Raw genomic sequence first — 27,297 nt, 5'->3', positions numbered from 1 at the left:
GGGCGAGAAATGCCATCGTCCTAGAAACGCAGCGACGTGTTACATAGCGCGTGCCTCAGAAGAAAAAAAACACAAAGAAAGAGAAATGTGGTTTGAACGCCCCAGGTTTTGAATGGCCACTGTGCACACGTAAGAGCCATCTTTGGCATTCGCTTCATCATAAAAAGTACCCATGGTGTTCTTGTGGTTTTGTAACGCGGCGAGATACGATTATGCTGAGATGTACGTATTTGCTTTACATTGTGTTTGATGTTCGTTTATTCTATATTCGATTTTTAATTACTTCTTTTCGCAGAATGACTTGCTTTTTCTGTCCTTAACATGCGTGCAGATTAGCTGCCTTTTGGCGTATTTGCATTGCTGTTGCTGTTGTTTTTGTTGTTTAAGTGTCTTTATTAACGAATGGAGATGGAAGGAATAAGGGAAATGAGGACCAATCTCGTTGCTTTCTTCGTGAGCTCCGACACGGTTGCAAATGTTATGCATCTTTTGACCTTATCTTATCGTCCAAGCACAACGATGTCCAGCTATATACCGCGCCCTACATTATATTTGTTTAATAAAAAATAAATTTGCCTCGTATTTTTCACGAAGTCATTTGGAACCAAATAAGTGTAAGTAAGTAACCAACGAGCGAGCGGCGTGAATGGTGGGGACAGTGGCTGCGTGGATTTGAAGTTGGCATTTTTAAAGCTTGCTTTTCTTTTCCTTTCTTTAAATTCACGTGCGGGTGCGCGTGCTGGCGAAATTAAGCAGGATTTCCGTCACATTTTCGTCACTTTACAATATTGCGATGTTTCAGTCGTGGTTAACCACACGTACATTGTTTTCGTCACATTTCGTTACAGAACTGCGATGTTTCAGTCGTGGGTAACCAAACGGACACAACAGGAAGTTGCGATGCGTGTTCTGGTCGTCGCCGTTGCTTCCAAATGCCACGTGTTTCCAACTAATTATTTTCCGTCTGCTCATTACGAGTAGGTCAATTTAAATACGAGAATTCCGTAATTCAGCCACGTTTAACGGCGTTCGTAATATTCTCGCACCGGGAGCAGCTGTACAGCGAACCAAAACTGTTTTCCTCGCTTTTTTGCGCAGTGGACTCGAGTGCGCACTATTGAAACGCAAATTAAGCCAGTTGAGGCCGTTTTACGTGTAATTATACTTAAAGAGCGCTAGGCGATTCTGCGGCTCTTGCGTACGCATACGTGACATACGCTCCACTCTTAAAACAGGAAAAAAAGAAAGGGGCGCGGGTTTGTGACACCTTAATCTGACTCGTATGGTTACTAACAATGCGAACGCTAAGTAGAGGAATGGTGGGTGTTAGAGGAAGATAGTCTCTGGCGTGACCCAGGCATTTTGGCCATAAATAAGAACACAAAGACAAACGTTGCAGACCTCTGTGTTTTTGTTCTCCAGAGGAAAGTGTTTCTGAGAAGTTTCTGCGTCTGTCGCCCTTTATTATTATTATTGTAGTTTTACTTTTTTGAGGCGCCACCGAATGGCACGAAAAGTCCGGGGTCGGGGTTTTGAACGACGGCAAATGAAGCACAAACTAATAAAATTTATTGTGCGAATCAAAAATAAAATAATGCGCCCACGCACTCCGTACAGATGCTCAAAGGGACCCTGCAACACTTTCGGTAAGCGCTTTCACTCTTTCCTTTGCGTCTGGAACCACTGCGAAAGCTATACTAGTTATCGCCAGCACGGAGCGGCACTACGCGATTTGTTCGTCGCCGCAGAAGCGCCTTCCATTTCTGCTTTGTTTTTGTGGCTTTTTTTAAAGTTGCTATCGAAAAGCGTTCATTGCTGCAAGTAAAGTAAAACCGGCCAACAGCCGCTACATGGCCTCAGTGACGTAATTCGAGCCGTCGAAGAACCTCAAGACCGGGAAAGAGAGAAAACTATTTTGAACAATTTTACAAGTTATCTGATGGGCATAGAGCAGTAATTTTTGGCTGAGGTATACTTTGCGACCCCTTAATCGAAGTAGTGGTTGTGTTGGGTGACTACGTTCTGCAAGCATTTAAGATCCCCAAAACAGTTGAAAGAAGTGTTGCAGAGTCCCTTTAACCAGCGATGCGGCCGGTGTTTCACGTGTGACGCGTGGTCTACCCATTTCGACGTAAAGTGCGGCCGGTACGCCATTAGAGAGTTTCAGTAGTCCGTCCGTTCCGTTCGTTACGTAGTTACCGGGTTGCCGGGACCGGTCTGCGCCTGCGCGCGCGGAAGGGCGAGGAGGCGCGGACATGGCGAAGGCAGGCCTGCGGAACTAATCCCCCTACCGTGACGAATGCTCAAGTGCCCAGACGGGTTTTAGCAGTCCGTCCGTTCCGTCGCGTACGTAGCTAGCGTGTTGACCGGGACCCGTCTGGGGGAATTCGTCACGGTAGGGGGATTAGTTCCGTGGGCCTGCCTTCGCCATGTCCGCGCCTCCTCGCCCTTCCGCGCGCAGGCGCAGACCGGTCCCGGTAAACCCGGTAACAACGTAACGAACGGAACGGACGGACTACTGAAACTCAACTCTAGCCACGTTGGCGCTGCTCCGCCCGCACCGCCGCCGCCCCTGGCCGCCGTTGGGCTTCACGCAGCAGCTCGCTGCGCGCGCGCTCTGCTGCGAGAGAGACTCTACTCCCCTCCCTCCGATGCGCCGTTCCCACTTACCAGTGTCGGTGTAGATGCGAGATTATAGCGACGTCGTCTATAAACCCAGACACTCTCTCTCTTTTAACAGCGAAGCTGTTTAGCAAATCGTAATTTTTCGTGTCCGCAGTTAAAAATACCACGAAATTGCCGAGCACGTGAGCGTGGGCCTCGGGGCGACCGCCCCGCAGTTAAGAAAACCGAGAAAATGCCTAGCCCTTGTGTGTGCGTGCCTCGCGACGACCGCCCAGCGTCCCCTGCGCATGTTTGTCAAGCCAAGCGTACCCACTTGGGGAGATTGGTCAAGATAGGGAGAAAAAAAAAACTACAGCGTTCGCCGTGATCGTGCCAACAGTTTCTAGGAACAAGAAAGACTCCAGTGTTCGCGGTAATCGTGGCAACACTTGCTCGGAACGAGAAAGACACGTCATATCGTACGCCCCGCCAAGGTGATGCCCGATGTTTATCACTTTGAAAAAAAATAAAAGGAGCTTACACTTATAGCAACAATGATGACTTATAACGAACAATGGTGGTCGTTGCGGCAGAGAAGAAGAAAATCGGCTGCAATCGTGGACTTAAACCTTCGCCATGGTCGTGAAGGTTGCGCACAGCTTCGCTACCTGCAAGTCTTACGCTTTAGCGTCAGCTCATTTTTTTGCCTCTGACTCTTCCCAAACTTGGTTTTTTCACGCATTAGGTTGCGCCGGAAGAGTTTCCTGCGTACACAGGACCGCCTGATTTTCCCTTCGCTTAGCCCAAATATAAAGCTTCGCTTTAATAAGAAACAACGGTCTGTCGCGTATCCGGTTTAGGTGCGCAAGCACGAGTATCGCCTTCGAACAATGGTCCGAAACGGGAAGCGCAGCGCTGGTATCGCAACGCGAGCCACGCGGCGTCATACACACACGCGCGTATACCACGGGCACGGCCTCCACGAACAGCGCCGTCGCCGCGCCGTTGCTGGTCGCTCAGGATGGGCACGGTTTTTTTTTTTTTTTTTAGTGCGCCATTTTGCCACAGGGCATAAGAAACATGAAGGGGCTACGTACGGAACAGTTATCCACACCGGCAAACACCCGCGCGCCGAACAACAGACCAGCGCACCGCCGCCCTCTGCTACTGCGCATGCGCAGAACGTGCTGGAATAACGTGTCCTCTTTCTTTTCAGCTGTACTATTAATCGTGGTCCTCCGTGGGCGCTCGCCTCACAGGGCTAGATTAGTCAACCGGCTCTTAGATTTGTATGATTTCTATTCACAGACACATATGAGGGAAGAAGGTGCAGTCGTACAGGTCAACTAAATGCGTCGCCGATCGGAGAAATAGCGCCGTTTCTGCAGTCGATATGTTTAAGAGTCGTGCAATTAAAAAAAAAAAAAGAAACAGGAAAGAGTCAGCGTTTGTTTGTAATGATCGTGGTGGTGGAGGAAAAAGTGAACGGAAGCGTAAACAGGTTAATCATGTGCCAAGCCCGGTTGGCTGATCTTTATTTTTGATCCTTATTCCTGGAAGTCCTCATTCATGATTAGAAATTCACAGCAGTATTCTGGGTTCCTTTTGCCGTAAGAGCTGAAACGAGGGACATATGTGCTCCATTTATGAACGCTGACTGATTGATTGTAGGGTTTAACGCGCCGACGCAACGCAGGCGATGAGGCGCGCCGTAGTGGAGGGCTCCGGATTAATTTTGACCACCTGGGGATCTTTAACGTGCGCCGAAATCTCGCACACACGGGCGTTTTTGCTTTTCGCCTCCATCAGAAAAGCGGCCGCCGCGGCCGGGAATCGAACCCGCGACCTCGTGCTCAGCAGCGCAACGCCTTAGCCACTGAGCCACCGCGGCGGGTTCTTTTCTAGCGGGAACTTCGGGGCGAGCAGGGGCGTTCCGTCCCGAGCGAACAGTTTTTTGGCCCCATCTTTTGTATGTACTCACTCTCCAAACAAATAAAACTGGCGAAGCTTGCACTAAATCGCGCAAGGCTTGAAACATAGCGAAGCTGCAGGATTTCTTTCTACGTGAACACTGAAGGACCCATCACCACGCATTTGTACAAGTTTGAAATTGTTTATTTACATGTTCCGTCGTCGCTTTGCACTGAGCCAGTAGTAGTCATTGTCGTATGCATCAATATGGTCGTGTTCCTCTTGCCAAGCATTACATGCGCGGTAGCGCTTGACGATAGCTGGGGCGCAGCGGCTGCGCGTACGTGTACGACGCATGCGCAGCGTTCCTCGAGTCGCGTCGAGGTTCCGTGGAGCGGGTGTTGCGCCAGCTGTGGCGTTTTTGGCAATGCGAGGCGCTCCTCGGGGTTTTCGCCATATTTTCTTTTTTCTTTTTTTTTCTAAGGCCACTGCGCGAGCCGGGGACGATCGGTGGTTGTGCGAGGCATGCACTCGCGGGCACGGTCGAATTTTTCTTGGTATGTTTAACGCGTTACGCGTTAGGCGTTCAGACTACCGACACAAAAGCCATATCGTAATCTATGGACGCAAAAAAAAAAAAAAAAGACTTGTCACGCAGTTCGGTTGGCTGAGACGTGAAATGACGTCGTTCTTTAAAGTTATTACGGCAGTTGCGGCAACAGTCTGAACCCGGCCTTACGCGCCATACATTACGGTCAGCTGCAACAGCTACGCTGTTAAAAAAGCACCCATTTTGATTCATGGCGGTAACTGGCATACACGTTGCATTAATGCAGCGGAACATTCGGAGTTGAGTAACGGCGTTTGAACAGCATCACAAACAGCAGACGTTGAGAAGAACAGTTACTGGCGCATTTTTTGCGTTGATGCGCCTTGAATCCACTTGTTTACCTGCCTGTTTGTTTTTTTTTTCTTTTTTTCACGAATTCTGAAAAACCTGACGTGTATTCTCCGCGGAAGTATAACGCGGTAAGGGCCTACGGCCATGCTCCTCACAGCGGGTAATTGGTCACGTGGAAAGTCCCCCATCCAAACTTCTCAGACCAACCGTGCCGTCGAAGCTCGAGAGCTGCATCGCTAGCCCCGTGACCACATCGCGTATATGTGATACGCGGCGGCGTCACGCGCTCACGTGACGGGGGCAATGGCAAGGCGCTGACTTCCCACCATATTGCTCCGCTTTGTGGCAAAAGAAGCGGCGGCGGGTGGAAGTTGTTTACGCTCGGGCCTCGAAGCCAGGTCCCGTAGCGGTGTTCGTCCCTGGGAGGAGGCCAGTCGGTGGAGTCCTGCGCGGCTTCCACAACGGCCGCCTCCTTCCTCTCCGGCCGGAGTGGTCGTCCTCCTGGTCCGGTGATGCAAGGAGGCAAATGGAAGAAAGGAGGCGGGTGGGGGATGATGTGGATCAAGTCAGTGGGGGAACGGCGTGCGTGCAGCGAGCGGCATCGCAGCGGTCGGCGGCAAGTGGAGAAGCTCGCAAGACGCCTTCTTTTCTTTTTCGGCGGCGAGCAGGGAGATTTCGGTAGGTGGTGGGGGGACGGCAGCGGGGCAGGCAGCAGGGCCAGTGAACGGGTTCTCCTTGGGGAGGGCTCGCAAGGTGACTTCGCAGGAAACGGCCGGCGGTAAACGACCGCGCTGCCTCCACCGCCGGCGTGCCGTTGAACTCGCCGAGGAAGAAGAAGCCGAGCGGGTCCGAGGCGTCCACCGGCGTCGTTGGAGAGCGAGAGTCGTTGCACCTCCTTCTGGAGCCCCCTTTCTCTGCCGCCGCCGCCAAGAGAAGGGGCCCGGTTGGTGACGTGGCTCGCTGCCGCCGAGGCGGACCAGGAAGAAAATAACAGCGCGCCATTTCATAACACACGCGCGCTGCGGAGGCAACGGCGCCATTCCGGCCATGCGAGGCTCTCGTTGTGCGACGTTGCCGAGAGCGGAGCGCACGTTACGCCACGCCGGCGGCGCTGATTCGCTTGAACCGGGATAACTCGCGCGTTCTTCCCCGTCTTCTGTTTTTCGCTTCTGCTCTTCTTTCTTTTTTTTCTTTTTCGTGAAAGAAATGTCCCTCAACAGAAATGAAGAGGTATTTGCTCTCGTATTGCATGCGGGTAACTTCAGAATCAAAGAAAGAATTTCAATTGAAGTTATTTCTAATTATAGCCTTATCATATGCTCTCTTCTATATGCTAGTATGGTTGACATCAAGTTTTACAGAGCGGGTTTCATTAGGTGCAGCAGACTTAGGGGGCGATGTCTTGGTGACATAACAATGTTTCTTACCAGCAAGCGTTCTAAACTTGATTTCCGACTCCATCTTACACGCACACTACGGACTTTCACGTACCTAGCCTGGGGCTATGAAGTGGCTCCAACGTGAGCCCCTCGTTATATGGCCGCTACACCGCACCGCCAATAGCGTTGCCTTCCCGTTGTGTTTGTTAGATGAGCGTTAGGCATACAGGACGGTAAACTGGGTGAGTTGATATGTAGAAATTCTTGATAAACGGCGCAACTAAGACGATGACCAGAGGATAACAGCGCCGGTATCGCTTTCTCCGTTCGTCCACGTCGAAGTTGCGCTTTTTAACGAAGGATTAGGCATAACGTCACAGCAATTTTGCAGTAAGGGCCCACACACCATTGTGTTTATTTTAAGCAAGGACGAATTTGCCACCCTAATTATTAAAATTTTGTCAACTGGTATTTCTCAAGTAACGATAAGCACCATGGTCAGTAAAACTTTTGGCCCAGGCAATGTTTTTAGTAATATGAATAATGCTTATTGGGTTCACGTAAGAATACATAGGTAAATGTACAGAAGGAGGTCCCAAACCACGCGGCTGTGAGGGAAATTTCCTTTTAGTAAGCGTGTACGCAAGTTACGAAAAAGAGCAGAGCAGCTATAGTTTAGCACACAAGTACAAATGGATGCAGGAAAGGGCAATATACAAGAGAACTAAGACAAAAGTACCAGGCAAAGGGCAAGGTCAATGTGTTATAGAACGATAAAGGTCATAATAATGGATAAAAGTTTAATGTTGAGAGACTGACTGCTATCAGAATAAAATTAATATATAACGTAAGGCGCTGGTTGCTCGAACGTTGTCTACACGGTGCCGATTTTATGAGGCTTAACTTGTTAGCAACACGGGGGCAGACGCGATTGCGCAAGGTGCAAGGTGTGGCTCATTGTTGGGCGTAGAGAGAGACAACCGAGAGAGCACGCAGGAGAGTTGCTCTTTCAGAGGCCGCGCCGGCGCTCCTACATGTCTGTGGTGCGCGGACACACGGTTCCGCGCACGGGCGACTGTTCGCCCCGCCCGTGGCGCAACGGTTCGCTCGCAGGGGCGGGGCTCGGGGCCGGAGCTCGCGTGCGCGCACATCTGCCGCGGCTCAGGTGGAAGAAGAGGAGCATTCTTGGGGCGCCCTTTTGTGCGCGCGCGCCGTCGCGCAACGGATGCGCGTGCCGCACGTGCTGCGCGCGCAACCGCCGCGTTTAAAAGACCGCCGGTGGATTACTGCGCCACCTGCGAGTCATCGGCTCGGCGCGCAGTGAGTCTTGTCCTGCCGGAGGGAGAATCGAATGCGATAGCGTTGATTACTCACTTTCCCTGACCACCCGGTGCTTTGTTAGAGAATCTTATGACAGGGCTTTGAGGTTATTTTCGTAGAGAAGGAAGAAAAAAAAACAACAAAAAGAGTACACTCAACTATTCGGGAATTCTGTTTTAACTGAAAAAAAAAAAAAAAAAAAAAGTCCGTGCACACCTGCGCACTTCTATGAGTCGCGTATGGGAAAGCATTCCATGCCCAGTTGAACGCCGGTGAGTGCGCCGTCCAACTTTGCCAGTTCTCCGCTGCGAGTGATGGTGGCTGTTGCACCGCTGGGTAGAGTCGGTGGGGCGCGAGATTGATATGCCGCCGAACACGGCGCTCACAGCCACTGCTGCACTCTCCGCTCTCTCTCCACGTGGCTCTCCGTAGGCCCAAGCGTTGCCCAGCAGCGCGGTCTCGGCTTCCGACGCCGCCGCCGACGCCGAGACCACCGCCGACGCTGACGCCGGCTTTTACGGCACAGCTTCCTCTGGCTATGACCAAGCAGATCGTTGCTGCGCCATAAAAATTCAATCATCATCATCATCGTCGTCTGCGGCAACAGAGGGTGCGTTCCAATTTCCCCTTTAGACGGCTTCGTTGCCGTCTTCGCGGACAGTGTATACGCCATGTTAAGCCCCGTTCCGATTCGAACAAAGCAGTCAACGAAGACTGCTTCGAGGAGACGGCATCAAAGTCAGCAACGATGCAGGCTACCTTCCTGTCTAAACTAAGTTTAATTAGTGACGCCAGCGCCACCTTTTTGCGTATTAATGTTGGAACAGAAGCACTTGTTCTTTTATTGAAATATTTAGTATAATATACTAGTGGTGCAGATGACTTTGTTTAATTTTTAACTTACGTAATGTTTGTAAAGCAACGGTAATATTAGTTACGAAATCTGCGGCTTGCATTTCTCAACATGTCTGCTACGAGGCCGCGCGTTCCAATTTGATTCTTTTAGACGTCTACTTAGACTGCTTCGTAGGCTGTCTACCAAGCTGTCCGCGAATCGGAACGCAGCCAGAGAGGTGTAGACAAGAATCGCATGCCTGCGTAGCGCCACGTTGCGGCGTTCCCTCAAATACCCCGAAATCGCAAAACTGTGCGCCACATCTTCCGGGTATGAAAAAAAATATATATATTAAAAATGAAGAAAAATGTCCCAGGGCCTTTATATATTAACAAAGCGGCTTATATTTCCCTGGAAAAATGTCTTCCCTGCAATGCATTTCCTTTTAGAAGTAAAGGCGACTTTAAGGGGGTGCTAAGCTTGGTTTTTGTAAGATGGCTTTCCCACATTGAGTGTTGCACAGTAAAGTGCGTCCATCTTCGGACGGGGTATAAATGCAGGAAACGGCTCTAACTCTGGTTTTATTGAAACTACCCAGGAACAAATTATACGACAATTACCCGCTAAGACGACTCCAAAATTTCGTCGAGTTTTATTTACTTTTCAAAATTACATAGTTCTCAGCGAAGTTGTAAATACTGCGGAATTCTCGTCTGTCGTCAATACATGGGCGAGGGAAACGAACAGCCCCATGTTTGTCCACTGGAACAAAACTCTAGTCCGTCAAAGTTTCATTCAGGCATTAACCTGCAGGAAGTATGCTCAATTGCAAGTTACAACCAAACGTGTTTTGCTTCGTGCGCCCCTTGCGACCCGGTCAAATCATATTGTCGCTCGCGTTGAGGCTCGGCACCACGGCTTTGCTGGTCATCCTTCTTCACAGAGTGGAAATGCGCTGAATTTTTTCGCTCAGTCAATCCGCTCAGTCAATCGCAGCAGTAGGCGTGTGGTCAGTGTTCAAGATGTCACTTTCACGCCCCTTTCCCCCGAGTTGGCGGGACGTTCCGATACCATTTAGCGGATCCGTTTACACACGGCAATAGAACAACGACATCTTACGTCAGCCCTACTCGTCTTGTCGTTTTCAGAGCAAACAGTCAGCATCCATGGCATGAGTTCACGACTATTCCCCGAGGCATTCGCTCCGCTCAAGTGTCCGTACTACGACGTCAGGCACGCACCCGAGGTCGTGAACCACGCAGTACCGTTCATGACCTTCCGCGAATCTCGGTGTCAAGGTTCGAGGCCCGTTGCGTTCTCACCGGCAACAGAAGACGCGACCTCCCAGAGCGGCGGCGAGCAAAGCTGCAAGAATGAGTTGCTGCCCGCTCCCTGTTACGCAACTCATTCAGGTGCGCGCCTTCCAAGACGCGGTGGGGTTGGAAGGACAACCCCAAAAAAATATGAAAAGGGGAGGCTGTGCGTGAACAGCGAGCAAACAATACGAATGAATGTGTACCTATGCAAAAAAAAAAAAAAAAAAAAAAAAAAAAAAAAAAAAGGTCAGGGATAAAGGAGAGAAGAAGAAAGACGTAGAAATGCCGCACGCGTTGGCAGACTCCGACCTCAAGGAAGCCCTTGCGTATACAGATGAGGAAGGAGAGGTTTGGGCTCCCCACATGTGACGGCACAGGTGTTTGGCGAGCCGGCGGGTGCAGCGTGCACGCCTAGCATGCGTGTGTATACCTGTCCTGGATGTGCCGGGACTGTGGAGCGGTGACAGGAGCCGCGGAGGTTAAGAACCGACCTCGTGTGCCCGCGGCACCGCGGTCCTTTGTTCGCTTCGGGTCGTCTTGCTTTCCGTTGCGGACGTTGGCGCGTGAAGAAATACGTATGACTCGTTCGGAAAGGGCATCTGCTACTGAGGGTTCTGAGTATTTCCGTATTCGTGCTCCAGTTACCGGTGGTTCCAAGAGGTTTTTGTTTTTAATAGCGAAGCTGTTGAGCAAATCGTTTGTGTATGGTGTCCGCAGTTAAAAATACCAAGAAAATGCCGAGTGCTCATGCACGCGTGCCTCGAGCGCACCTTCGTCAAGCATACCCACTTAGGCATACCCACTTCAAGCATACCCACTTAGGCAGATTGGCCAACATTGACCACAAAGAAAAAGAAAATCCAGCGTTCGCCGTATCGTGGCAACACTTGCTCGGAACGAGACTTGCTCGTGCGCACGACGACACTTGCTCGTGTCGTCGACGTATACGAGAATACGTCGGGTACGAGTAAAACTTCGTGGTTTCGTAGGACCAGCCGTGGTGGCTCAGGGCAGCTCAGCGCTGTGCTGCTGGCCCCGAGGACGTGGGTTCGATCCCGGCCGCGGCGGCTGCTGTTCTGACGGTGGCGAAGAATGAAACCATCCGTGTGTCGAGATTTCGGTGTACGTTAAACAACAAACCCAGGTGGTCAAAATTAATCCGGATCCCTCGTTTATCCGGAGCCTTCCTGTGTCCGGAGTCCTCCACTACGACGGGCGTCATAGCCCAGTAGATTCGGCACATGAAAATTTTTGCTGTCCTTTCATGGGCGGGTGTGTTTCTCATCACAATCGTGGTCATCATTGTGAACAACGGAACGAGGGGCGAAATCCCGCACTCCCGTTCACGAAAGAGTGCGCGATGTGTATAGGCGGTTGAGTGGGGTAACACATAGTCCTCCTTATTGGAGAGGCGGTATGATTTCTTTCCCCAACAGTGACAATGGCCAGCCGTCTGCCCCCACTTGTAGAGAGCAGCTGATCAAGAAGAGCGCGCGTTCGGGTTTGCATGAATACGCCAATCAGCTTTCGATGCCGATTCCTCAAGATGGTGGAGGGAAGGCAGATGACTTAAGAAATTCGGCCGCCTTCGCAAATGAGATGCTAAGCCACTAGCTTTAACTTGGCCTTTTCTATAGCTTTAACTTTGCATTTTGTATAGCTGTAACTATAGGCTTTTCTATAGCTTTACCTTTGCATTTTCAATGGCTTTAAATTGGCATTTCTGTAGCTTTAACTTGTTTTTTTCTGTGGCTTTAACTTGGTTCTTCTTTAAGCTAGCTTTAACTTGGCCTTTCCTTTTCTATGACCCTTCAATTTGGCTTTCCAGTAGCTCCCCCTACACCCACGCCGTTTCCCTCAGCGGGGAAGACGCCTGCACGTCAGAAGTTACGTCATCACTTGGCGCAGCCAATCCCCGGCGCCTCCGCACCCGAACATCTGCGCCGCGACACGCACTCCCCACACCTGCTCGTCGGCTCCTTGCCTCATCGCCACTTCCCCTCGCACTTCTTGGCCAAGCATTTTTTAAGTGCGATGCACTTCTTAAGCGACCCTGAACCTGCGTCCACCGGCGATGTCCGCATAGCATACCCACGTGGGGGATTGGCCAGGAATCTCCTCGTCTTCCTTGGCAACGGGGGGAGATGGGCGCGCGCTGCCTGGCCGCTGACATGGCACATACCCACGTGGGGGATTGGCCAGGAATCGGGCGTGAGAAGGGCTAATGCACCCGCTTAAAGGAGTACTGACACGAAATTTCAAAGCTGAGATCCGCTCTAGCAATCAAGTACAACGACAACACAAATAGGTGTCTGTGAATAAATGCATCTTTCTTTCTTTGTAGTTGTGTGTGTGTGTGTGATCTCTCTTTCGCGAACATTACCGAACCGCGCAAATTCAACTCGTGCATTCGCACTTTCACATTCTTCCCCTCGGGGAAATGCGGGGAATTTTCCCTATCCACTTTGCCGCGCCGATTTCTGAGTGACGCCCGGCACGGCTGGAAGTCAAGCTTAAACAGCTCCGCTGTTAAAAGAAAAAAAATGGCTCAACGTTGAATTTCCAGGGGACCAGACAGAGGTGGTTTCAGAGTGACCTCCAGAAAGGGTGGCGGGGTGGGCAGGCAGGAAGGATACTTGGAATCATGGTTAAGAAGAGGAAGAAAGGCGCGCAATGCAGCCTTGGTATAGTGCTACTTTCTGGGCGCCTCTCTACCCTGCATCTTCCACCTGCACAAGGCCTACGCATTCCATCTTTTTTACCTGTACATTAATTTATGTGCGCATGCATGCATTCGGGCGCTAGGAGGGTATATTCGGTTATAGTGTTTCATTATAGAAAACCCGGCGCATCATATACGCACGGCGAGTACATGGTTAGTCTACTTCGTGGTCTCGCAGTGGGCTGGCCAGACAAGGCGCCGTATAATTAAGGAAATTATGGCGGACACCCAAAACGCACACAGTTATCGCAGGCAAGTCAACACAAAACAGAGCCAAGCGGAATATCGGGGCCCCCTTATTACAACCGTCGGGTTTCACGTGGACGGATCCGTCAGGAGACTCAGGTGCAGTGTAGCTATGCGTCACCCGTATGCACCAGCGTGCCCGCCATCTTCCGTCGCCTCTCTAATTCCTTCTCTCTTCAACAGCGCTCCTTTTCCCCTTCTTTCCTCCTTATAGTTAGCGACGTTTACGATCTCGTTCCATTCCCCCCCGAGCGCCACCAACTTTCGCTTCATCTTTTTTTCCGTCTGCGGGGAGCAGTAGATCAGGAGAGGCATCTCTCTCTCGTCGCTCTTTTTCTCGCCTTTGCGAGAAATACGACTCCGGGCAACGAATGCGGAGCAAGGCTCCCGGCGAGAGGAAAGGGGGAAAACGTGGGCAGAAGTAATATCACGCGACTGTAACCACCATCTCTGTCTCTCTCTCTCTGCGAGGCCTCTGCCGGGGCAGCGCACAATATTTTCCGTGGAAGGCGTCCCGGCCGTGTGCGTGCGGATGCGTGCGGGAGAAGCGCAGCGTCTTCTTCTCCAGCATCCGAGAGGCCCCCAGTGCGGGGAGCGGCGTCCCTCCCCGGCCTTGATAAACCTGCCCGATTCGCCGCCGACCCAGGTCGTTCACTCGGCCACAGCGAATAACGGGCATGGCCGAGGCTCAAGGACGCGCTCTCTTCTCTCGAAGAAGGAGATCACTGCTCCTCGCATGATGCACGCTCGCGGTCGACAGCCGGCGCGCTTCTTCTTGGCACCGGAGTCCGCGCGAGCGATACTCCCTACGTTTGCCAGCCTCCGCAGTTGCGCGCAGCGCGCTGCCGAACTGGCACCTCGCGGTGGTTCCCGTCCGCGCTGGCGAACACCTGTCTTCCCACTGCGCCGATACGCCGCGCTTTTCTTGTTTCAGGTGGCTGTTTTCTTTTCTATTCCGGCGGGACGGTATGGACATCGGGAAATCGGCGGTGTCCACACGGTGATGCACAACACACGACCGTTAAAAATACGAAACTTTAAAAGGGCGAACAAAAAAAAAAGGGGGGGGGGGGGTGGCTAGAACAACACAAGATGATGACGCGTGATCTCACTCTTCCTGCCACCAGTTCGCTCGTCCTGGCAAAGTTGTGCGTGTGCTTTAGACACTGTCGTGGTGAGTGCAGGTTTGAGGTTTTGTGGCTGTAAGATCAACGAAACACGGGATTTCTCCGCTACCACCAAGGTGGTCGTGTCTCGTTGCAGGCTAGCCGTTCCCTGCCTTACTGAGACTGCACGCGATTAGTGGGGGCCTCTCCCCGGCGCGAGTGTTGCCCCTTCGGAGTGCGAAACGCATCATTCTCCGCTATGGGGCAGACGGTGCTGCTGCTATTGCTGCTATACGTGGCGGCCTCCCCGTCTCTCATCCTCGCCTAGGTTTAGGCCTTCTCCACGAAGACCGCCTAGAAGGCAAGGCCTACCTGTTTCGTCAGGCTAAAAGGCGCCGCCGCCTACCTCGGCTCTTTGGACTGCACATCACATAATGGGGTCATGGCTGGATATGCAAGGTATGCGGAATTTTTCGGAGGGACAAGAAAAGGAACGAGAGGAAAGGTCCGGGGCATGCTGGGTATGAGGTGTTTAGGTGCCGGCATTCCTCGCCGACGTACATGACTTGCATGCCACCGCCGGCGGCGGACGTGAATTACGCGTATCCGAACAACCCTGTCCCCGGCTTTTCGGCGGGCCTCCTTTGGATGTTCCCAAAGTTCCTATCATTACCGTCTTTTACAGTGCAAATACCCTCCCCCGCCAGCCTTGGTGCGCCGCCGTTGCGTTCGTTTTTTTTCTGTTATTCGTGCTACCCCAGGGGGAGATGCAAAACGTCTATGTTCTGAGACCAAAAAAGAAACGCTGTCGGCATTCTGCAAAGACGAGGGCTAAAAAGAGTGTCCCGTCAAACCGTCGTGGCAGCAACCCGTCCAGGTGTCCTTGTGCTAGGCTCTGTCAAGGTAATATACTGCCGAAAGCAAAATCAAAGGCCACCATGTTTTTTGTGCCAGATATTCTTCCACAGTAGGTATGGTGCTTTTGTTTCGCTAAGGTAAAAAGGTAAGTTTCGCACGCGGCCTTGTGCTTGAAGCATAGAGCCGGTCTGCTGCTAGAGCCAAAAGGGCTTGTATTGACTCTTCGCACTCACAGAGGGAAGAGAGAGGCAGAGAGAGGGAGAGAGAGAGAGAGGTGGCGGGAAATGAAGACACGAGAGACAAACAAGATGACGATTGCGCGCTGTCGTGACGGCGACGCTTTGAGAAGGTGGCGACGGGCTCTGCGCGGAGAACACGATCGTATTTCACACTGATGGCGGGCGAGTCGAGACGCATAGCGGAATCACAACGTCGGGCGTGCCCCATCTAAATGACGCCCAGCCCTAGACGAACGACCACGTCGATCGTGTCCGCTACTCTGCTACACAAGCCCGCCGCGTCTCCCCGCCTTCTCAGTCTGTTCCCCTTTCTTGGCACGACGGGGCCTACGTGGCGCCACTGCGGCGCTTTGTCCTTCAACACTCCGAAAAATTATTAAGAGAAAGCTGCCCTTGGATTGCAACCATAAACCATCACAGTTCTCACGCGACAAACATCTTTGTCGGTAACAAAGTAAAAGTTCGCTGGCTTAATGAGAAAACAGATTTTTTATCATCTTCTTCTTTATATAAAAAGGGAAATTTTAACGCTATTTGGCTTTCCCGTACCACAACGAGGATATCCGTATATACTGACGGCTAATAAGCAACGTCTGAATCAACTTCAGCCATCGCTGTTCCGTTTCTTAGGTACGTCGCGGCCGTCGTATTCAGTTTCGTGAAAGATCGTCGATGACTGCTGAAATTCGGGCAACCTAGCCCTTGCGTATCCGTATCAAATATTGCCTCGCTATCTGCAAAGAGAGAACTTGTGGTATCTAGAATCGTAACGGCACCGTTGAGTTCACGTTAGGGGATCGCTACTTATAACACCAACATCTGCAGGAGAATGCCTTCTCTGAAGAAACATCTCCGTGGCCGCCGATGGTGCCTAATGAACGCCTGCACGCGCGGAGGTGCCTCAACTGACCGAAAGCCACACGTTGCCATCGCGCACCTGCTACTTTGCACCCAAGACATGAAAAATTGCTGCGTTAAAAAAAAATTACTCCCACCTCCCCTCGCGGGAACCCCTGTGTAGATGCGACGCATAGGGGGTTCCGTTGTTGTTTCCGTTAGGTTGATTCTCCCATCGCGTGAAACGTGCCGTGAACCCCCTGCCGCGGCTATGAAACAACGTGGAGCGGCTATGATGCAACACAATCCACTTTAATCCAATCCAATCCAATGCCCCTCGCGAGAGAGTGTTCGCTATCGGAGAGGAGGGGGTGAGCGGCGGAGAGCGCAGCTCGCGCGGCGAGGAGAATGGGGGAGGGGTGTGGACGGACAACGACAACGCCGTATGGAGGGACAAGGCGAGTGAATGAGATGCCGTCGCATCTAAAAGTTCCTCTGAGCATTTGCTCTGCTTGCGTGCTTCGAAGGCGAAAGCCTGGCGATACTTATTCACGACTTCTTTGGTGATACATCGTATTTGCTTCTCTTTCTTCTCTTTCGTTTCTTTGTCTTCTGGTGCGAACGATTTTAAGCGGATTTTCCCCCCTGCTACACCGTGTATGCGCGTCTCTTCGCTTTCATTTCTTCGCGCATTACGTCAGAATGCAATCTGGCACACGCCGCCGATTTCTTAGTGCTCTGCGCGGCTGGTGTGCACCTGTTCTGCTCACGTTCCGTAACCTTCTAGGGTTGCGCAGCCTGCACTACAGTTGTTACGTTCAAATTCATGGTTTTGTAAATTTTGTGAAACGGGCACATGAGCCGCTCATAGCCCCCGATTTGTGGCCAATGGGATCCGGACATTTATTTCGGTGCAGGAAGTTTCGGTGCACGGACATCTCGGTGCAGGGACGTTTCGGTGCGGACGTATAAGTGCACGGACATTTGGGAGCGCTAATTTTTGGGCGACCGAATTAGTGGGTGCTGGCTTGTTTGAAATAGCCGTTATATTTTATTTCCGCATAACGTGGGTTATGGACAACAATCTAGCGCAGTGATTGCATTTTTAGATTGATGCCGTGTTTAATTTTTTCCAGGTGTTTGTTTACGAACTGAATATTTGTATATTTTTGTTTAATACTCGTTCTGGGAACACCTGTTATACAGCCGACTGATTGTATTCATTTGCGCACAATTAATACTCGTTCTCGGAACACCTGTTATAAAGCCGACTGAATGAATTCATTTGCGCACATTTTTACGACAAGACGTTAATTTATATTCGCTCTTTTTTTGGGACATGCAAATCAGTTAAGACAATTAGCCGGTGTTTACGATGGTTTAACGCATTCTTTATGTAATTTTTCTCTAAATAAAGTGCACACTCTCACTTTGCAAAACTAGAAACGTTCGGTTGCCCCCCAAAATGCGGGAAATCTGATGAAAAGATTTATGTAGGCTGTGCTGTCATGCTAAAATGGATTTCCAGACACTGTTCTCGTGAGCTTTTTTTTACGGACAAGTCTAGGATATTGTCTTGGAAGGAGAACGGGCCTTTTTTAACAGCTGCAGCTTCTACATCTCCCCAATGCTCATTAAGCGCATACGGGTTGTGCGTACAAATACCACCCATTCTGTTCGGTTGGACCAACCTTCGTTTTATGCTTACTTCCATCTCATTTTAATTCTTTGTCCCAGCAGCCCCCCTCCCCTTCGTCTTTAAGTTTCAATCTCCCCCAGAGTTCTCTTTCAGTCATGTTATTTTCGGTTTCTCCTGAAAATCTTACTGGCCTGGGGGAGTTCAGGGTCTCCGAAGCGTCACCCCAGTGATGCATGAAAAAGCGCAACAAAAAGCCACCCGAAGAGCTGCTGAGAACACAATGACCAGTATCGTCAGCGCCTGTCGCCCCCATCGAGGAACAATCTCGCTGGCTACACCCTCCTTCCGCGCGTTGCGGTCGTATACCGGCCTATCGGCAGCGTCTCCTTTCCAGGAATCGCCCTTCCTTCGCCTTAGATCCCCCCATCCCCTTTTAACTCTTTAACTCGTGCGTATCATGGACACCCCTGACATTCCTTGCTTTCTTCCGTTATACGAAGAACAAAAATTGAATAGGTTGGTTTGGCGAAAGCAGTGACAGTCGTCTTCAAGTTTTCGACGTCCAGTTTACACATTGCAGAAGCACAAGTGACACCCCCCTCTCTCTACCAAGGGGGTTGGTACCCGGCGGTGCTCAGCCCTCCCCACCCCCGCACCTAAGTTGTTCGCATGAATGTTAAAAAAAAAAAGGTTGAACAGAAGTAAATTAACAACGTTAATTTTTAACATCTACTATCGAAATGGGGTTTCTGCGCTGATGTTGGCCCTCAGCTTAGCGTTAGTTTCCTCGCAGTGCGGCCCAAACACAACTCTCGAACGTAAGATCATATCATCTGACGAAATTAAAATGTTAAAAGAATGCCTGGGACATCCCGTGCACCGAAATGTCCGCATCGAGACATCCTGCACCGAAATGGCCGTCCACGAAAGAGTCCGTGCGCCGAAATGACCGCACCGAAACGTCCTTCACCCAAATGTCCTAAACCGAAATGTCCGGATCCCCTTACGCGCATGGTAGAACTAACGGACAAATGCGAACTTGTGATGTCACTATCACTGGAGTTCCCATCGCTCATTCAGCATTTATTGCTTAGCACTTTCTTTTCTTAAAATCATCGTACTTATCATTGCCTATGGTTTAGCGTTTCCTTCAACAAATGTTGGGCTAGTCGGGGCTAGTGGCACAAAAACACGGGAACGCCAAACGAATGTGCGTGAAAGGCGAGACGACGAAACAAGCATAACTCGAAACCTATCATTGCTTGCACCTTCTAATTTCCGTCTCTCGCTGGCCACGGAGGGGCGCTTTAATGCTTGTTTTTATTTTTTTGTGATACAATATAACACTCAAGCTTCGTGTTTTTCCTCCATTACCAAGTTCATGAATAATTCCCCGACGTAGAGAGGTGTGGTGGCAGGAGTTTCCGATATGCGAATAAATCGAGCGTTCTTTTCTTATTATTAGCTTTTTCCCCCATCACCTGCCGCAAATCTCGAGAGTTGACTCACCACACACACCCCAGTAACGGCTTGGCTGTACCTGAGGGAGTGGTGTACTCTCGTAGTTGATTTATTTGGAAGGAAAGAAAGGAAAGGTAGTTAGCGGTTAAGGGAAGGTAGTTAGCGTCGGCTTTGGCTTCATGCCCACGCGCACATGCGCGCTCGCTCACTCGACCCTGCATCGACAGGCCCTTAAAGACTTCCTATGAAGGTGAACGCTGTGTTCGCTGACAAAGAGCTGAAATTTGCTTTTCTCCGTCGTGAACAAAACCAAGCAAGCTGTGCCGGACGGGAGGCCAGTGTCTTCTTTGCTTGTAAACGGGGTGTCTTTCGCGATTTTCACTTTGCAGCAATTTTCTCAGAACCAGGAAGCAATATGCCCGGACGTTAGCGGAAGGAGCGGTAAGCAGCATGCACTGTTGTCGTCTTTGACTACCGCACAATACCAGTCGTTTGCGGGAAAGGTATGCGGGCGTCCTGTATCCTGGAAAAGCATGCAATAGCGTTGCGAATGTGAACATCATCGACATAGTTCTCTTGAAGATGTTCACACTCAATAGCGTCGTGATGCGCGCCGGGGCGACGCCCGCCTCTGCACAATAGAACCGTCTCCTGCCGTCGCCTCAAACGGTCGGTGGCATCCCGAATCTTCTGTTTCCACTAAGCATGTTGCAAAGAGCCTCCAAGCACGCCTTCTATATCTATAGGAACGGGTTGGCTTTGTGGGGCGTGGATGCATGTAAACCTGTACGTGGCCCGCTCTTGAGGGCTGGCGCTCTCCTGTATTTGAGCGCTATTGAAATGGTTTGTACCACTAGACAGTCATTGTATGTGAAAGCACGTGACGCCAGCTATTTGAAGGGAGAAAGCAAGGGTAGGGGGCGATGGCATTGGTGAGGTTTAAAAAGGAGGCGTCCCTTGAAATGTAACAATGCACGTGCCTGCGTCGTACTCGTTTTGTTTCGGCCAAATAGATGGCATGTGTCAAATTGTCTTTTAATGAGTAGCACTCTTTTCCGAGTACCTCCGAAGCCCTAACAGTGTAACGCCCGTTGCACAAAAATGCATTGGCGGAGTTAACAGATTTAGTCGTTACGGTGGCGTAAATGGAGATATTTAGTCGAACGAAATTAAAAAAAAATACTAAAATAGAACTATTAAAAAATTATAAAAGCGAGCTTACGAAATCAAAAATATGCATCTATACAACTCTCCCACGAAGCGAACACAATATTAATAAAGCAAGGTAAATAACGACGGGGACACGAATGAATATTGCGAAAAAGGACCAACCGTACACTACGCCTTGAATCTTCGCAGAAACACATAATTGTCGAGAATTGCGGTTAATGCTGGAGGTTTCTGATAGCACTAGCACGACAAAACAAAAATAAGAACACAGCGGACTTCTGGGACCTCAAGAGACCTCAAGGGAACTCAGTTTCCGGCGTAGCTGTGACTGCGACCAGCGTCTTCAAATTCCCGAAGAACCGCTCCAAATACTCCAAGCATCTTCAAGTGCCTTGCGCGTCACCCATAACATCGCCACTATTTTCTGAAAATCGAAGCTTAACGCCACGTGCAGGCGTTTCACGACGCCGCAGGCGAACAATCGACGTGTGCCGAAAAACTGCGGGTAGCGCTTTCCGCTGTTTGTGTTGTGATTATTTTTTTCAGAAGTGCTAATTAAGTCACGCATTTAAGACATTTGCCACATGTCTTGAAAGCGCCAAATCTGGCAAGCCGAACAATTTTTCATAGTTTGAGGGAAATTTTATAGGTGACATGTGGCAAATGTCTTAAATGCATGACTTAATTAGGACTTCTGAAAAAAATAATCAATAATACAAACAGCCGAAAGTGCTACCCGCAGTTTGTCGGGGGTCTAGGTCTTTTCGGTACAGGGCGGTTCAGTACAGCGCGTTCCGCTACGGTCTTTTCGGAACACGGACATTTCGGGACACGGGCGTTTCGGTACAGGACATTTCGGTACAGGACGGTTCGGTACAGGTCGTTTCGGTACGAAAACAAATTCGAGCGAGCGTTTGAGGCAGCAAAATTCGCGTGCGTTTTTAACATGGGAGTTGCAAGCACGCAAATCGAAGTTGTTTATTAAGTGGTTCTTGCTCAAATTTCTGCGTTAATTTAGGCCAGTAAAAATTTTTGGCCACGCCAAAAAATGCCTATCTATTTGCGTAACAGTAGCCAGAAAACGTATAGCTCGTTCATTACTTGGTCTTTTTAGCGACAGTATGATCAGGTATTTTCTCTCTCTCATTTTATCAATAATCAGCGACAGTAACAATTTTTTGCACTTTCTAGGAACTAAAATAACAGCTGAGTAATTAAGCGCCACCGCAGAGGCAATGGAACCTGTATCTTTTAAACGTGATGACGAAGAAGATCTTACAATATTTTGGCATTCCGTATTTGTCGGCGTTGCTTTCTCCTGATAACGCAATGCGCATACCGATTCATTCTCAATTCATTACCGAAGGCACCTGTTGTACATTGTCGCACACTTCCATCCCGGCCTTGTCGTCGTTAGCAGTTGCTATGCTGGGTTTACTGTTTTTGTGAATTGGAAGTTGAAAAGGCTCTTGTATAATATTCAAAGCAATCTCCAATGTTTTCTGCAACCTACATAGATATATTTTTGCAAGGACTGGTCGCTTGTGATTTTCAGATGATTCTGCCCGAAATTTTACTTGTCATAATTTGGTCGGGTTTTCTTCCTATCAGAGATAAATGGCACCCCACCATCAGTATTTTTTGAAGGCGATATTCTTTCTTTGGCTCATTAAGCGCTCCATGCACGCTCCTTCCCTACTTCCCGTGCGTCGAGCGGAATTCGGGGAAGACAGGTGGCTGACCACCAAAACGAACGTCCATCCGGACTCAGCAGCCCCTTCGGTCGAAAATCTCGGTCCCGAATAAAAAAATAACCGGGTTTAAGGAGTTTTCAGTGTGCGAACATATCAGTTTGTTTTTGTTTTGATTTGCCTTTGGACAGGATCTTTAGGATCTATTTTTTTAAAGACTGCATCTGTGCTCTTATTTGTGATTAGTATTTAACGCCCACTTACGAATCCGCATACTTTTCGAGCGATTTTTCCTGTAACTATTCGTTGAGGATAGTTCCTCGATCCCCTTTCATTTGTTTACTTTTCGCGTAAATGTTCTTTGAACCGATTTTTCAATTACTTATACATTCTTTAAAATTTATTGCTTGTGGGGTTTAACGCGCCGACGCAACGCAGGCGATGAGGCGCGCCGTAGTGGAGGGCTCCGGATTAATTTTGACCACCTGGGGATCTTTAACGTGCGCCGAAATCTCGTACCTACGGCCGTTTTTGCTTTTCGCCTCCATCAGAAAAGCGGCCGCCGCGGCCGGGAATTGAACCCGCGACCTCGTGCTCTGCAGCGCAACGCCTTAGCCACTAAGCCACCGCGGCGGGTTTTTAAAAATTTTTCGGAGTACCGAAGTTTTTTTTTTTTACAAAAGTGCTAAATGTGAACTTCAGAGGTACCAATGAGCCGCGATCCAACGTTGGTCTTATTCGGGGACGCTGCTTTGATGTGCATGATTGCTGCGGAAAATATTCCTTACGCACTAAGCGCTCTCCCGTGCTGTTAAACTAAGTAAACACCTATCTTATAAATAATAATGAAATGGTTTAACAGTGCAGTTCGAAACAAATTATCAGTCGGAATAGTAGCGCTAAAGCTTTACACATTTTCACTTACATCATCCCACGCGATTTGACTTGCAGCGGCTCATTATAACCTGCAGCATGCCCGTAGCAGTCGGCACTTGTTTTTTTTTTTTTTTTTACCACGTATAATGTCGCGCCGACACCTGCTTCTGCGAACATTATTTTACTGGTGTGTGGCTCAAAAAAGTACTGATGATGGGGAGCTGCAGGTGACATTGGTCTTAGATCACGACCATATTATAGGAATTATGCTCTGCAGCAAAGCGCCAAGAATTACAGATGAGCAGTCCTTGCGAAGGTGAATAACTCTAAGTATGCTGCCGGAAACATTTCAGAGTGCTTTCAACGTCGTTACAAAGCATTTCCAATTTTTTATTCACAAACACAATAAACGTGCCGCAGTCCCTGTTAACCACGAATAAGTCGGGACGGAAGCGTGCGGCAAGTTACAATAGGTGCCTTACGTAATGCATTGCTAATAACTCCTCAAGTACTTGCGTTATCAGAAGAAAGCAACGCACACAAATGCGAACTGCCAAGAAATTGCAACCTCTTCGTCATTATAAAATCGTCATTTGCAAAATCGTCATTTATAACATCACAAATTCCTTTCCCGGTGAGGTGGCACTCATTTACGCAGCCGTGGTCGTAGGGACGCAACAAAGTGTAAAAATAAAATAGTTACTCTCACTAATTTACGAAAAATATAGGAATTGATAATACGACGTCAAAAAACGAGTGAAAAACACGATACTGTCATTGATTTGTTATATAAAATACTGGCAATAATAAGTCGCTAAAAAAACAAAATAATGAACAATTTAGTTTTATAAATGTTACAAATATCCCAGCTAATAATTAACACATAAACCGACGTTTTTCCGGGCAAGGCCATATAACCATCTCCTTTCCTAAAATAACACACAATTTCGAACAAGAACATAACACGCGCAGCCTAAACCGTTCGCCAGAATTCGTCTTTGCACCGAAACATCCGTGTCCCGAAAGGTCCGTGTCCCGAAACGCCCGTGTCCCGAAACGCCCGTCTCCCGAAAGGTCCGTGCACCGAAAAGACCGTACCGAAACGCCCTGTACCGAAACGTCCTGTACCGAAAAGACCGGAGCCGAATCAGCCCACATGGCTGAAACTACTAACTGCCCATCACTACTGACATTCCCCTAGTTCCTCCAAATTTAAACTTGGTGCTTTGGGAGGAGGAGGAGGAGAAAAGCGGAAGGGAAGGCCGGGTACCCGAAAACACCTTCGAGAGCATTTAGACGAACTAACAACTTCGCCGTGAAAGAAAACAGGCCCTGATTTCTATGTATGTGCATGCGCGTGTGTGCGTGCGTGTGTGTTTGTGTGTGTGTGTGCGCGTGTGTGCGCGTGTGCGTGTGTGTAGTGCAAGCAACGAAATCTGTGTCATAGTGCTGCACTCCGCGGTAAAGGTGTTTCAATGGGGTCCGGACAGTTTATCGAATGCCGTTTTATCGAAAGTGTTTTTCCCGGCATTTTCGTGTAACAAAACTTGCAGTACGTTTTTTAGTTTCCTCTTCGCTATGTAATTTGCAAATATTTCCATAGCGAGTCTATTTAACAGAATTTTAGTCTTTATAGATGTGTTTTATTTCCGTCGTGCATTTTGTTTTTGTGGTGCGCGGAATTTCTCTCCACAATTTTTTTTTCTGTTCATTGCGCTGGTAGTACTGCCATAACTAATCCCTTTGTATTTCTATTTCACCATTTGATCCGAAGCATATCACAGAATTGTGGAGCATGGACTAGAATGCCTCGATATTCTTCGTACTTTTTGGTATACACCGCTTTTGTATCTAATCTAATCTAATTATTTCGCCGCTTATGTTCTACATAAGTAAGGCAACTCTTGGTGCTTGTGAGTCCAATGGCAATGTCAAAAATCTAACTGGGACGCTAGCAAAAGTCTCTCTCGATTTCTGCACTCCTACTAGGGCACTGAGTTCAGTTACTAAGAGGTTACCTAGCTTTGTCCTACTGTTCTCAATGCCTTGGTTAGAACTGACGAGAAAAGAGTTAGTCACAAAATCAGTCACCATTCTACAGGTTGGTTCGTTTTCATCTCTCCCCCCTCGTTGCACTCCAGCTTGTCTGGGGTTTTAGCCCGTACTCTTTTACCTATTTATCATAAGGCATAAAAAAAACAGTGAGATCAAAACAGTAAACACCAAAAATAGAGAAATCGTGAAGGTCTACCCAATACAGCGCCGTCGCCCGATTACCTAAAAATAAAAATGTTGAAGTTGAAGTTTATTTCACCACAACGATACACCGTGGTTTGCACAAAATAGAAAAATTGTGGCATGGAAAGTGGGAAAAAAGCTGCGCTATAGCAGCTTGACTAGCCCCACCTCCCATTAATGTAAAAATAAAAATGTAAAAATGAAACAAAAGGTGAACCAGTAAGCGAAATCTAATATTGCCCGTGCGATAACCTGAACAAAGAACACAAAAAACCAACAAAATGCGCTGTCTGGTCTGGCGTGTTCCTTCAAGGTCACCAAGGAAACGTAAGGTTGGTAAATCGAATGCGGGGCGTAAGAGTGTTGACGCAGGAGACATCCGCCCAAAAAGAAACTTCCAGGCGAAACTTCCAAGAACGAGAAGGTCGGTTCTACCACTTTCCCTATTACGGGACCACTTAGAACCAGATGCCTCCTTGACCAGTCTTCCCATGAATTGTCGGCTGTGCCGAGTTGGCATGCCCCCATGGAGGGTGTCCAAGCCGGCCGCAGCACTGAAAAGGGGATCGCGCGTTCTTCTTTGTAGCCCGTCTTACAAGAGCTTTATCAGGCTAAGTCCCTGCCTCACTTTTCTGTCAAGAGCTGTCGAACTCGTATCGATATTCTTGATTAACCCAGGCCACCATACTTGCCCACTCTGGCTTGCATTCTTTGCTGAACTTTCCCATATGTACGGCCGAAAAGAGAGAGAGAAAAAAAAGAAAACATGTACCTGTCTTCTCATTTTTCAGTAGAACCATCCTGCCTACTTCACTGTGACCCCCACATGCGTAAAAAAAAAAAAAAAGCACGTGGACAATCGTTTTGTGTACCTGTGATGAACTTTACCATTTGTCGAACGGCCAATGACGAATAACCCTATGTGACCGAACGGCCTATTGCGATCCGGCCTATGACGAAAGGCCAGGTGACGACCGGGCCGTATCCCGGGAAGCTCCTACAAACGTAATCGAGTTGAAAACAAAACCAGGTAAATCTTGCTCTGGGTGGGGTTCGAACCAGGTCCCTCTGGAATGCGAAACGAGCTTGAAATAATTTCGAATATGCCTTGCCGCAGAAGCGCTTGAGTAAAACCGCACCAAAAGGCCAGTGGACAGAACACCTGAGTTGTTATAAATCACAGTGTGCCCTCAATGAAACTAAGTGATAGCATTGAGTACCTGTGTACGCAGTGCGCCATCATTTAGTCTTGATTATCTGTCAAAGGCTGAATAAGTACCAGAACGGGGGGAAGAGTGGAGGGAAAGTAAGTGGCAAAAATTAATTAAAAAAATTATGATTTACCGGTTAATAACCGAACATGTCAAACTTTCAAGCTTTCTAGCGTACGAAATGCTGCTTTCTTGCAGGGACCATTACCATCAACAGTGTCATTCGCTGCTACGGACGCAATACGTCTTTCCAAAACGCGATTCCTGCATGGTTTTGGGCGCTGCACCAGCGCGGAAATTTTCAGAAAGAGCCGTACTTTGTTTCGAGGGCCCACACAAATGCAAAGCATACAAGAGCTCCCTTCGCACCTGTATCAGCTTTGACAGGCCTGCGAAGTTCGGCTGGGAAGAAGGGGTACTTTTCTGCTCTAGGTTGCGCCATAAGTTGCGGCCTATTTCATCTGAGCACAATTGTGTCCCGTCAAGGACAATGCGCAGGACACGGTCGTGCTGGGTGGCGAGGAACGAGGTGCAAACGGCGCACCAGCCAAGTTGCACATGCGGCGACACGTCCGGCCGGCACCATTGGAGGAAACCTGGGTCTGGTCCGCCTACACCTACCTTGCCCGCAACGCTGCCAACAAAGCGACGCACTTGGCAAGCTCCGCTCAATCCCCATGTAAGTGTAGCGCGACCGGCGCATCCCGCCCGGCCCTTTTTTTTTTTCTTCTTCGTTT

General features: G+C 49.3%; 1 long non-coding RNA gene across 2 annotated transcripts in view; it reads left to right on the top strand.

Annotated features, from left to right (window-relative positions):
- The window catches only part of LOC144174482 (uncharacterized), a 188,792-nt gene that overhangs the window by 29,765 nt on the left and 131,730 nt on the right, over window positions 1–27,297 (top strand). For both annotated transcript variants that reach the window (XR_013323483.1, XR_013323482.1), the window contains exon 2: window positions 27,047–27,239. This is a non-coding gene — a long non-coding RNA (uncharacterized LOC144174482). The remainder of the gene's footprint in view (window positions 1–27,046; window positions 27,240–27,297) is intronic.

The sequence above is a fragment of the Haemaphysalis longicornis genome, unplaced genomic scaffold (assembly GCF_048455015.1).
Source record: "Haemaphysalis longicornis isolate Haplotype H1 unplaced genomic scaffold, Haemaphysalis longicornis Haplotype H1 scaffold_3, whole genome shotgun sequence".
Taxonomy (NCBI): domain Eukaryota; kingdom Metazoa; phylum Arthropoda; class Arachnida; order Ixodida; family Ixodidae; genus Haemaphysalis; species Haemaphysalis longicornis.
The sequence above is the reverse complement of the archived record's forward strand: the minus strand, read 5'-3'. Positions and strand labels throughout refer to the sequence as shown.